The following is a 14,029-nucleotide window of genomic DNA, read 5'->3' as shown; positions in this document are numbered from 1 at the left end:
AAAAGAGATCCTACTCTGCTGGGCCCTTGAGCAAGGCCCTTAACCTGTAATTGCTCCAGGGGGCGCTGTACAATGGCTGACCCTGTGCTCTGACCCCAAGGGGTATGCGGAAGAAAAACTAACAAAACACTGTTGTAAGTCGCTCTGGATAAGAGCGTCTGCTAAATGATGTAAATGTAAATGTAGTGATCAAGTTATTTAGCAAGCAAGGTGATGACTGTGCTGTCACTGAAACATTATAAACAAAAACTGTAACTTTCTGAAATTTCTTCTAGTAGCAGTGTGATGAAGTTGATATAAAACTGGATTCTAAACTACAAGGCTGCTGGTTTTGTCCCTGTCAATGACCCACTCTGTGCATGTCACTTGACCTGTAAACAGCTGTAGAATGTATCTGCTCCTCATAAAGGTTTGTTGGGTGTTAGTTAATTCTGACTCCTCCTTCAATATACCCATTACTGCTCACACCCTCCTTTAAAATTAACCATACACATTTTTGAGTGGATTGTATAGAAGTCTTTAGTTTTTTTTTCAAATTAACAAATCCCTGTCTCCCACCTTATCTCTCAAAAAGTTTTGTTGGAGTTTACTGGTGACAATAGCATACTGCTCAGACAGAATTCCAACTACTGTTATAAGGCAAATGTCTTTGAAATCAGCTAAAATGAGACAATAGTCATTCTTGGCCTCAACAGTGCATTTATGCTATGAAGAGATTATCACCATTGTATCCCAGGGACGACGCCAGAGAGTTTAGCTTTCTAGTGGATATGTGAAGATATCTCATTGTATTCTTTGCACTTTGGAAGTCTTTAAAAGTCATGCTCTTGTCAGTCCATTTGACAGTCTTGGTAAATATACAGAGAACCAATACAGTATGTTCACTGATCACTGCTGGCAGTAGATGTTAAGAAAAAATTTGACAGGGTTTGCAACAATGCTGTCAGTGAGATGCATACAATGTTGCCATGGCCTTGTGATTCTAAGTTTATTTGAAACACAGGGAATGTCCTTTATAGTCCATGACCAAAACTCTAAGTACATTCTCAGGGTGAGTTCTTTTTGTTGTGTTTAAAATAATGGTACAATTCATGCTGTTAGCCCTGTACCCGGACAGCTTGAATACTCTGGAATCCTGAGAGCTACAACAAACTTAATCTATGTAAGGGAAATATGGCAATCTTAAACACTGGTCCTTAATTAATTAACAGGATTGTCAAAAGCAATATAATTTTTTATATATACATCCATCCATCCATCCATTTTCCAACCCGCTGAATCCGAACACAGGGTCACGGGGGTCTGCTGGAGCCAATCCCAGCCAACACAGGGCACAAGGCAGGAACCAATCCCGGGCAGGGTGCCAACCCACCGCAGGACTTATATATACATTTTAGTAAAAAAAAAATTTAGATTTTTCCAAATCAGTTTTGTGCTTGGCTTTACAATCCAGAAAGACATGTTTTGGATACTTAGTTATCTATCTATCTATCTATCTATCTATCTATCTATCTATCTATCTATCTATCTATCTATCTATCTATCTATCTATCTATCTATCTATCTTTAATTACAGCAAGTATCAGTAGGCTTAAATGCTTAAATTCCTGAGGTTTTTTGCTGCCACATTGTTTTAACTTTAACAGATCAGTGCAATGAGTGTGGGACTCCGCCAGGGCTGTGCTTTGTCTCCTGTCCTGTTTGTGATTTTCATGGACAGGATATCAAGGCGCAGCTGGGGAGGGGAGGGTATCCAGTTTGGTGACCAAACAATTGTGTCACTGCTCTTTGCAGATGAAGTGCTCCTGTTGGCTTCATTGGGCTGTAAACTTCAACACACATTGGGACGGTTTTTAACCAAATGTGAAGCGAAAGGGATGAGGATGCGCATCTCCAAATCCGAGGCCACAGTCCACAGTAGGAAAATGATGGACCGTCCTGTCCGAGTGGGAGGAAATTTACTGCCTCAAGTGGAGGAATTTAAGTACCTCACCAAGTGATGGTGAGATTGATAGATGGATAGTGGCAGCTATGTGCCTGCTATACTGATCTTTAGTAGTTAAGAAGGAGCTGAGCCAGAAAGCAAAGCTCTCAATTTACCAGTCGATCTACATCCCTACCCTCACCTATGGTCATGAGCTTTCAGTAATTACTGAAAGAATGAGATCACTGGTGGCACGGTGGCGCAGTGGTAGCGCTGCTGCCTCACAGTTAGGAGACCCGGGTTCGCTTCCCGGGTCCTCCCTGCGAGGAGTTTGCATGTTCTCCCTGTGTCTGCGTGGGTTTCCTCCGGGTGCTCCGGTTTCCTTCCATGGTCCAAAGACATGCAGGTTAGGTGGATTGGCAATTCTAAATTGGCCCTAGTGTGTGCTTGGTGTGTGGGTGAGTCCTGCGGTGGGTTGGCACCCTGCCCGGGATTGGTTCCTGCCTTGTGCCCTGTGTTGGCTGGGATTGGCTTCAGCAGAACCCCGTGACCCTGTGTTCGGATTCAGCGGGTTGGAAAATGGATGGATGAGATCACTGACACAAGTGGCCGAAATTAGCTTTCTCTGCAGGGTGGCTGGACAGCACAGAAATCTGGGAGAGGCTCAGAGCAGAGCCATTGACCCTCTGCTATCCTTACTTGTGTGGAAAACACATTTCAATATAAAAAATGTGCTGTTTGAAGGAGTCAGGCTGCTATATTTTCTTTTTTTTCTTCCTTAAAGATTTTACGCAGAAGCTTTTGAAATTTCAACACATATGAAGAAACTTTAACACATCTGTCTTAAGTTTGCTAATAAATAAGAGCTATGCACAGCAATTATGAGATTAATATTAGGGATATTAGTGCAAGTCAATATCAGAATGCTCCTATGGTATATTTTGCAAGATGAATTACTTTATTTATATATACTAAACAGTAATTTGAGAAAATGATCACTGCTGTGGGTAATGAATGCTACCTTATTGTTATATTAAGTACTTGTTAAGACTAACATTTTCTATTAAAAATGTCTAATGGATTAATTTATTTTGTAAACAAACTGTTCCTTTAACTAGAATTGGTGCACAATTCAAATCTAGTCAGCAATACATTTTTGTCTAGTAAAAAAGCAGTTTTTTTTCCTTTTTTAATTGAAAATATTTACAGTAGATTGATTTGATTTAATTTAGTGTAAGGGAGTGTGGTTACATAATGTCAAATTGTTTGTAGATTTTTGTCTTTTTTGTCATTTTCTTGAATATGAATAATTTACTAACATGTAATTTGTTAGACACATGATTTTTCCTATTATGCACTACTGGGGCCATCAATCGTTTAATCATACTATTTTATATATATTTACATTTTTTTTTCCTTTCTTTCTTAACAACAATTCATTACCCTTCCTTAGTTTATTAGATCTACTCCTTTGAGGTTATTTAGGTTTCTAGTGAAATTGTTTTGTGGTTTTCTTTATTATTATTATTATTATTGAAAAGCATCATGAAATGTGATGTTATCTACTATTTGTCTCATCATAACTTAGCAGCAGAAAGATGGGTATGACTCTGGGACAGCATGTTGTACAGTCCATTGTATCACCAGTATGGAGAGGTTGGGGCTGCTGGAAAATCTGAGTTCTTTTAGGACAAATGGTGCCCTGGAACTATTAACAAGATGTACTCTAGAGTAACTAAGAAGTTGTAAGGAACTGACAGAAAGCCAAGGGGATCCCCCAGTTGGACAAACCTTCCTGTCTATCTGTTATGGAGATGGTAAGTCTAGAAGCTTCCCAGCTGTCTGGACTTTCATACACTAACTACAACAACAACAACATTTATTTATATAGGACATTTTCATACAAAATGTAGCTCAAAGTGCTTTACATAATGAAGAAAAAAAAATAAAAGACAAAATAAGAAATTAAAATAAGACAACATTAGTTAACATAGAAAAGGAGTAAGGTCCGATGGCCAGGGTGGACAGAAAAAACAAAAAAAAATTAAATCTGTAGGAGTTCCAGGCCACGAGACTGCCCAGTCCCCTCTGGGCATTCTACCTAACATAAATGAAATAGTCCTCTTTGTAGTTAGGGTTCTTATGGAGTCACTTGATGTTGATGGTCATACAGACTTCTGGCTTTTAATCCATCCATCATTGTTAGAACATCATGGTGCTTTGAGTAGATGGTGGTGGCACAAGCCACCACCAAAAGGACACCGGAAAAGGAAACAGAAGAGAGAGTACGGGTTAGTACAGATTTTAGAGCCACCATGAATAGTTATTATAATGAATTGGATATACAGAGTATCAGGATTTAAATTACAGTGAAGTTATGAGAAGGCCATGTTAAAGTAATGTGTTTTCAGCAGTTTTTTAAAGTGCTCCACTGTATTAGCCTGGCGAATTCCTACTGGCAGGCTATTCCAGATTTTAGGTGCATAACAGCAGAAGGCCGCCTCACCACTTCTTTTAAGTTTTGCTCTTGGAATTCTAAGGAGACACTCAGTTGAGGATCTGAGGATGCGATTTGGAATATAAGACATCAGACATTCCGATATATAAGATGGGGCGAGATTATTTAAGGCTTTATAAACCATAAGCAGAATTTTAAAGTCAATCCTGAATGACATAGGTAACCAGTGTAGTGACATCAAAACTGGAGAGATGTGCTCAGATTTTATTTTCCTGGTAAGGATTCTAGCAGCTGCATTCTGCACTAGTTGCAAACGATTTATGTCTTTTTTGGGTAGTCCTGAGAGGAGTGAGTTACAGTAATCTAGGGCTGAAGGATATAAAATCATGTGGGATCACTGAAAGGATGTCTGAAAGTATGATCCCTGGACTTTCTATGGCTGTTTCTATTCTCACAATAAACACAAATGCCTTTAAAAGCGGCTCTCTGACACATATCTATTTAGCTTAGGTCAAGAGGCAAGATGGTCTACATGATCATCTGCCACAGAGATAGTGTAGATTAATCCCAGTGAGAAAAACAGCAGTAAATTGGAACAATTTTGGTTTCATGCTTTGGCACAGTGTTTTGGACATTTGGCAAATAAGCATGCCAATCCAATTGATAGTCATTGACTTTATCATGGATAGCCAGGTGTAGTGGTGATGTATTTTCTGTTGGTTAGATTTTGTCATTTCCTCAGTGTGTGTGCATTTTCTAATAAACTATTATCTTTTATATACTTCCTTTTTCTGGGTTAGAAAGTCATACAAAGAGGTCTTTATCACAGTCAAAAAACTGTTCACATATACATACCATATACTTAAACTGCAGTGGCAAATAACTTTAACCTTAAATATATGTTATTTTCTAAACATTGTTTTTTTAAACAATGTATTTTAATTTCTTTTTTAAACAAATGTTCTGTCATTCTGTCTAGAATTGAAAGTCACAGTTGGCATCCTTGGCCTCATTATTTATAATCCGTGACAAAGACCTAGATTGTGTACCTAATCATTTTTAATTTGTGCTGAAACTTTATTTATTAATACTGATCTGCTATAAAATGAAATCTAATATTGAATTTATGTATGCGTGGGTTTTAATATTATTATGCAAATACTATCTTTTCTCACCAGGTATCCTTTGCTAAACAGACAATCAAATCTTAATGAATGTGTCTGTTTGAATATTTTATTTTTATGAAAAAAATTATAAACATTTAAGTGATTTTACTATATAACTTAATTGACATCTTTTTAATACATATATACATGTATATATCCACACACACACATATATACATATATATACACACACATACATATATACATATATATACAAACATACATATACATATATATATATATATATATACATACACACATACACATACATATATACGCATATACACATAAATATACACACACATATATATACATATACACACACCTCTATATATATATATATATATATATATATATATATATATATATATATATATACACACACACACACACACACATATATATATATATATATGTAGCGCCCTCCTAGTTGGGTATAATAGTAAACATAGATAGTAAGTGTAACAATTAGGGATAAATAATAATTGTTTCATTGGACCCATTGGTTATTAAAATTTATTGGGAAGTGTTTAATGTGGATCCCACCAGTGAAATTTCATCCTGTGTCATAGGTAACATGCCAGTTCAATGGTGGGAGGGCTACATATATATACACACACACACATATATATATCTATACTAATTAATAAAAGGCAAAGCCCTCACTGACTGACTGACTGACTGACTCACTCATCACTAATTGTCCAACTTCCCGTGTAGGTGGAAGGCTAAAATTTGGCAGGCTGATTCCTTACAGCTTACTTACGAAAGTTAGGCAGGTTTCATTTCGAAATTCAACGCGTAATGGTCATAACTGGAACCTCATTTTTGACAATATACTGTAATGGACGGCAGCTTGATGGCCGTGGGAGGTGGAGTTGAGTGTCACGTCATCACGCCTCCCACGTAATCACGTGAAAAGACTGTGAACTCAGTAGGGAGAAATGAAGGAAGAGCCGCAAACAGCGAAGAACAAAAAATTAATTAAACAATTGAGAAGGGAGCGAGTGAAGCATACAAGCATCTTCATAAGGGAAACAAAGCACGGTGTAAAACGTAAGTTTAAATTAAGTTTATTGAAACGCTCCCGTTGCGGATTGCAATAACATATTCGCGAGATAAAAGAACGCAGTAGGGAGAAATGAAGGAAGAGCCGCAAACAACGAAGAACAAAAAATTCATTAAACAATTGAGAAGGGAGCGAAACAATAAGAAGCCAGCGAGTGAAGCATACAAGCATGTTCATAAGGGAAACAAAGCACGGTGTAAAACGTAAGTTTAAATTAAGTTTATAGAAACGCTCCCGCTGCGGATTGCAATAACATATTCGCGAGATAAAAGTTTAATGAGAAGAGGTATAAACGAACCACACGCCGTAGCGCAACGTTAGGGGCAACAGTTTCAACCATTCTATGATCTGCTTCTCGCAACTGAAAGACGGCACATGGCGGATGTTAGCCAACTTGCTGACCGCAACGTTAGGGGCTTCAACTCTGGCGCTGACGATAGAGATTCGATTCCCGAGAGGGGATGCAGTGAGTGTGTATGCCTGATGAGCCCAGAATTAGGGAGAAACACGTGTCACATACTCTTTGCATTATTTGAAAGTAAACTATTAAAACCATTCTATGATCAGCTTCTGGGAACAGAAAGAGGGCACGTGGCGGATGTAAGGCGACTTCCTGACCAACCACAAGCGTAACCTGGCAGGTAACCACCCATACAGTCAGATTGTGATTCAGAAAACGAATGCCATGAATGTAATTACCACGATCTACATACTGTCAAATAAACGAAACACACGCCGTAACGCGACAGCTGTGAAAAGCGAGGTTCAGAGAAAAACAGATCCTTAACAAATTGTTATTGGTATATTTTCGATCCGTTTAAAAAGGTTTTCTTTTCTTAAAAAATTAAAAGCAGTACTTCGCCGCAACGAAGCGCAAGAATTTGGCTATATATATCTGCTTCTCACAATTAAAAGAGGGCACGTGGCGGATTTATATATATATATATATGACAGCAACACTCATAACAATGACAACACAATTACATTGACAATCATGTTACGTTATTTTTAAAATGTTTCCTTTACTTTTTCATAACCTCTTTAACACACTACTTCTCCGCTGCGAAGCACGGGTATTTTGCTAGTATATATATATATATATATATATATATATATATATATATATATATATACTGAATATATATATATATATATGCACACACTATGAGGGGTGATTCAGTAGTAAAAGATTGGTTCATAAATATATAAATTGGTTCAGATATATATATTGGTTCATATACATTGGTTTGAATATATACATTGGGTTTAATACATCTATTCAGATATATATATTGGTTTAGATACATTGGTTGAGATATATATATATAAATTGGTTTGCATAGATCCATTCTGATATATATACATTGATTGAGATACATTGGTTTGAATGCATCCGTTCAGATATATACAGTGATCCCTCGCTATATCACGCTTCGACTTTCGCGGCTTCACTCTATCACGATTTTTTCTCAGACACGCTTACGTCACTACGCATGCGCTTTCTGAGAACTTTTATCTAAGCCTCACGATGGCTCCTAAACGTGCTGCTTTTTCTAAGCCTTCTGACAATGAAACTAAGTGCCGGAGGAAGATGTTTACCATCCAGGAGAAGGTGAAACTCTTGGATATGATCAAACATAGCAAGAAAATCATAGAGGTTGCCCGCCATTATGACTTGAATGATTCTACTGTTCGCTCCATCCGTAAAGATGAAAAGAACATCCGTGAAATGGCTACTGTCTCTTTCAACAAGGAAGCAAAGCGCGTCATGACAAGTCGTAATAAGTTCATAGTGAAAATGGAGTCTGTCCTAGCCGTTTGGATCAGCGACAGCTGCAAGAAAAACATTCCGTTGGATTCGCTGGTCATCCGGGAGAAGGCAAGGCAGCTCTATCAGCGCTTTACGGCGGATGAACCTCAACCAGGACCCTCTTCTGCAATGTTCATGGATTTCACGGCAAGCAAGGGTTGGTTTGAGAAGTTCCAGAAGAGGTATTATCTGAAGAGTGTCGTTCTCCACGGAGAAGCTGCCTCTGCTGACCAGCCTGCAGCAGAAGACTACGTGAACAACACGTTCCAGAAGATCCTTGAGGAGGGCAAGTATCATCTAGAACAGGACTGTTCTGGAAAAGAATGCCTTCCCAGACATTCATTTTCAAGGATGAGGCCAAGGTCCGTGGCTTCAAGGCGTATAAGGATCACGTGACTATCGTTATGTGTGGAAATGCTGAGGGATTTTTGCTCAAGCCTGCCCTTATCTATAAAGCCAAGAACCCTAGGGCCCTGAAGAATAAAAACAAGAACCAGCTGCCAGTGCATTGGATGCACAACAACAAGGGCTGGATCACGAAGAAGCTGTCATCGGACTGGTTCCACGAGTGCTTCATCCCCCAAGTATCTCGTGGAGAAGGGACTTGAGTTTAATGTCCTTCTCCTCATGGACAATGCTGGAGGTCATGCGCAAGATCTATCCTACGGCGGTGTGCGGATCAAGTTCCTTCCTCCCAACACCACTTCGCTGATCCAGCCCATGGATCAAGGCGTTATTCGTGCTTTCAAAGCCCTCTTCATGCAAAACACCCTGCAGCACCTCGTCGAAGGCATGAACCTTGAGGAAAACTTCTTGCTGAAGGAGTACTGGCAGCAGTATACCATCGCGACCTCTCTGAAGAACATCCAGGCTGCATTGAAGGACATAAAGACGGAGACCGTGAAGGCCAGCTGGAAGATGTTGTGGCCTGGCCTGTCCACGACTACAGAGGATTCACCCCACAGGATATAAGCAACTCGGCAGTGGATAATGCAGTTAGGCTAGCCTGGATGCTGAGAGGAGAAGGTTTCGCGGATATGACCCGCGATGACGTGGATGAGCTGCTGGAGACACATTCGGACCCCTTAACTGATGAGGATCTGGTGGAGATGACTAAGTCTGTGAGTGAGAAGGAGGAAGAGCAGCGAGAGGTTCCTGGGGGTCAGGAGGAGGAAGTTGGCCTTACACTTGAGCATCTCTCGCAAGTCGTGAGAACTATTAAGGTAGTACAGGACGTGATTGGCGAATGGGACCCACAAATGATGCGTGCATTGCAGTTCCAGAATGCACTTGATGGAGCGATAGAACCCTACAAAAGCCTCCTCACGCATATGAAAAGACAGCGCCAGCAACTGCCTATCACAATGTTCTTCAGCCGCGCACCGACACCCACTGCCTACTCCTAGTACTCCTTCAGCGGAAGAAGACAATGACGCACCTGCTGAAGATAGTGCACCACCTTAAGACTCTCTTACTGAGGTCGTGCCTTCATAGGTTAGTGGTTGTGTGTAAGAACTGTGTGTGTGTGTAATTAAATGTACAGTACAATAATAATATGATATTTGTAACGTCTAATATGTCTTATTTTCTCTTATTTTGTCTAATATATTGGGTAAAGGGTGTTAATTCATGTCTAGAGGGCTCTAATAATGTTAAAAAATGTATTTAGAAGGTCGTAAACAGGTTTTCTATACCCTAACTGCACAAATATTCGATTTATAAATAAAGAATCCTACTTCGCAAAAATTAATTTATCGCGGTAGAGTCTGGAACGGATTAACCATGATAAACAAGGGTTCACTGTACATTGGTAGAGATATATATATTGGTTGATATACATTGGTTAGGATATATATATTGGTTAAATAGATCGGTTTAGATATATACATTGGTTCAAATACATCCGTTCAGATATATATATATTGGTTGAGATACATCCATTTGGATATATAGGTTGGTTCAGATATATACATTGGTTTGAATAGATCGGTTGGGATTTACTGGCAGGCACAACACGGCCACCAAGTTTAGCATCTCCCTTTTCCTTCATCGTTGCTTCAACATTGTTGTCATTATTGTGTATATTTTAAACAAGTAGCATATGCCTGTCTGTCGTGTTTTGTTTCATAAGCCATCTTGTTTGGGGGTCCTCTATTTCAAAGCAGTTTTTTTCCTTTCATTATTTAAAACACTCGCACAGATACCCGCCTCCTCGCCCTCTCCATCCCGCCCCAGCTCATTGTACCCGTCTCACTCAGATTTTTCTCAAAAGCTGAGTTACCGGAAAGCATTGATCACAACTGCAGTACGTCCCATTTTTTTACCTCATGAAACGCTGGTTTATCATTGACGGAAAGCCGCCCAGTGATTTCTGTTATTCCGTATTGGAAGCATTTCATTAAAGGGCGATCTGCTTCAGCAAAGAACTTAGTCCCATTTGCTGAAAGGATGATATGTAGGAAAACACTGGAGTTGCTCTGTTTCTTTTAAATGTTGATCAGGGATCAGAATGACCAGAATATTCCTGCTTCGTAAATAACTGATGTGTAACTGTTTTTATAGTGAAACTGACAAAACCACACACACACACGTACACACATACACACTCAAACTCACAAATCGTGGGTCACACAAACTACTGATTAAGTGTATCTGTCAGGGGTGATCATTTTTTCACCCCATAAAATGTTAGTTAACACTAGAATTACCAAAGTCTATGAAAAAATTCATAGATCCGGCCCACCTTAAATTGCTTCTTAAATCCGTTCACACCTCTCTGACAGCGTCTTTTGTCCTCTAAATGTGCTGATAAAAGACAAGCTGCCAGCAGCCGGCTATTCCATCCCCCCACTGACTTAGAACGTGCAGGAACTTCTCCCAGCTCATGCCTTGACTGATTATCTGGGAGTGACTGAACTGGAGTTTTAGAGTGGAAATAATAGATTGTTAATAATAGATTGTTATTTGGAACACACGCATTTCATGTGTGTTCCGTTTCTACAGTAATCTGTGTAAACACATTGTTAAAACAGAAACTTTTTCATATTTTAGTAATAAATGTTACAAAATGTAGGCATAAAGTATAGAATGTGTAAAGCCTGAGTTCCAAAGATCAAATAAACACTTTCATAAAAGGTTCAAGGATGATACAACAGTTTCCATGGCGTAGTGCGCTAAGATTTGCTTCTCAGATCGCAGCAGCTTTTCAGTGCCTCACAGACATGAGTTTGATTCCCTGCTGGGGATAAAGTGTTACTTTTTTTTTTCTTTTTAACCTCAAACGGACGTAAAATTTATAAATTGGTATGCACTGCCAGTTAAAGAGATCGTTATATTTTCATGTGGGATGCTCCTTTTAAAATATTTTTTTAACAATTGAGACTGCAGTTAACATGAACAACTGTCCTTATAACTGTTATTTTTAAGATCCATAACACACAGACAGACAGAGTACTGCGTAATAGAGAGACAGACAGGCAGAAAAGTCACTAGATATATAAATAAACAGGGAAGGCACATGTACTGAAAGAAAAAAAAGATCAACATGTGCGCTGTTCCTGCTGCACTGAATAAGCTCACACGCTCTAACATCACCCTTCCCCCCGATCTGACTCTCTAAGTAACAGCACAAGTACAGATGCAAACCAAGAGCATGTGTTTACTGTATAATATTAACAAAAAGAGCAGCTTACTACTGAAAACGGCAAAAATATAGGAGTGAGTGGGGATCGAACCGGGGACTCTTGATTACACTTAGTTTGCGTCTGTACTTGTGCTGTTACTTGTTAGTAAACATGCATGCGCAGCGATGTCCTGATGTCTGCGTTCTAAGGCTGCAGGTATATTAAACGTTATTGACGTTTTACCGGGGTGCTCTGTGAGTGATGCCGGATAGTAAACTTTGTTAAAATGGCATCAAAAAACACCAGTCAACAGTTGTATTTTCAGTCGTCAATAGCGTTTAATATACCTGCGGCCTTAGAACTCAGACATCGGGACATCGCTGTGCGTGCATGTTTACTAACAGACAAGACAGCATTTTGCACAGAGCATGCGTTAAAACAATATGAACCCTCAGACCAGACGTCAGACACCAGATAAAAGTCCAAAATGAATTTATTATAATAAATTTACACAAAGCACACTCCACTCCACTATACTCCAATAAATCAATAATCTCAAATAAACAATCAATACAATCCTCCACTCCCAGACGCGTTGCCACCCTTCCACCCAGCTCAGCGTCTGGGATTTCCCACAATCCTTTTATAGTCCTTGACCCGGAAGTGGTTCTGTCCCTCAGTCCATGTGACTTTCTGTCACTTCCGGATCAGGTAAAAACTTCTCCTTTTCTTCAGCCCGGAAGTATATAATTTCTTCTGTTCCGTGACTTGGAAATACTTCCGGGCTATACGGAAAGCATAAATCCCTGGGCCTCCCTGCAGCGACTCCCCCATGGTACCCAGCAGGGCTGTGCATTAAAACTCCAAGGTCCATGAGGCCCTGCTGGAATTCGGGGCACCTCCATATTGCAGGGAGGGCTCCATCTGGCGGCCTGGGGGTATTGGGGGTACATCTACATATACTATGGGGTGCCAAACAGGCAATTACAATGATTTTCGGAATATATAAAGTCATTCCTGAATATATAAAGTCAGCGTTGGAATATATAATATATTAACATCCGGCGCCGCCGTGAGTGGCAGCCTTTTCAGCAGCTCCGTGTATGACTGTATATGTATGTGTATTTTTCTACTTTTATTTTTCTATTTTTATTTATTGATCACTCCTATTACTTTATTTTATGTGGATTCGTTCCCTGGACACACTTACTTTTACAACGTGGGCATGGATTTTTGCACGCCGAGACTCGCCTATTCAAGTACTCAACTTCGAGACTGAGAACAAATGCCAGTGCCGGTGTGGTTCCATATTTACCCGACGAGGTAAGAAGGCGGTATCGTGGCAGCAGAGCCGGCACTAAGCTAAAAATGAAGTGGCTTGCGAGAAAGTGGCGTTTCAAGCCTTCGGTGTCTTCTGTGATTCTGGGGAATGTAAACTCAATCTCAAATAAGATCGACGAACTGGCTGCGCTGGTGAAAAATGTCAGGACCTACAGAGAATGCAGTTTGTTGTGTTTTTGCGAAACCTGGCTAAATAACACCATCCCAGATGCCAACGTGGAGCTACCCGGGTTTAGCACAGTTAGAGCGGACAGAGATGCAAGTACCTGTGGGAAGCACAAAGGAGGAGGACTCGCTGTCACAGTGGTGTAACTCTGGACATATTAACGTCAAAATCTCCACTTGCTGCAGGGACATCGAACTGTTGGCCATAAGTTTACGTCCCTACTACTTGCCCAGAGAGTTTGGACATGTCATTGTTGTCATCGTGTACATCCCTCCTCGGGCGGACGTGGAGTCAGCGAGTGACATCATCCATTCTGCTGTTGCTAAGTTACAAACGCAGCACCCTGAGGCGCTTGTGCTAATCGCTGGAGACTTTAACCATGTGACGCTGGACAAAACATTACCTGCATTCTCCCAGTATGTGGACTGTAACACCCGGGGAAACAAGACTATTGATTTACTGTATGCAAACG

This window comes from Erpetoichthys calabaricus, chromosome 12 (genome assembly GCF_900747795.2).
Source record: "Erpetoichthys calabaricus chromosome 12, fErpCal1.3, whole genome shotgun sequence".
NCBI lineage: Eukaryota > Metazoa > Chordata > Cladistia > Polypteriformes > Polypteridae > Erpetoichthys > Erpetoichthys calabaricus.
This window is presented reverse-complemented; position numbering follows the sequence as displayed.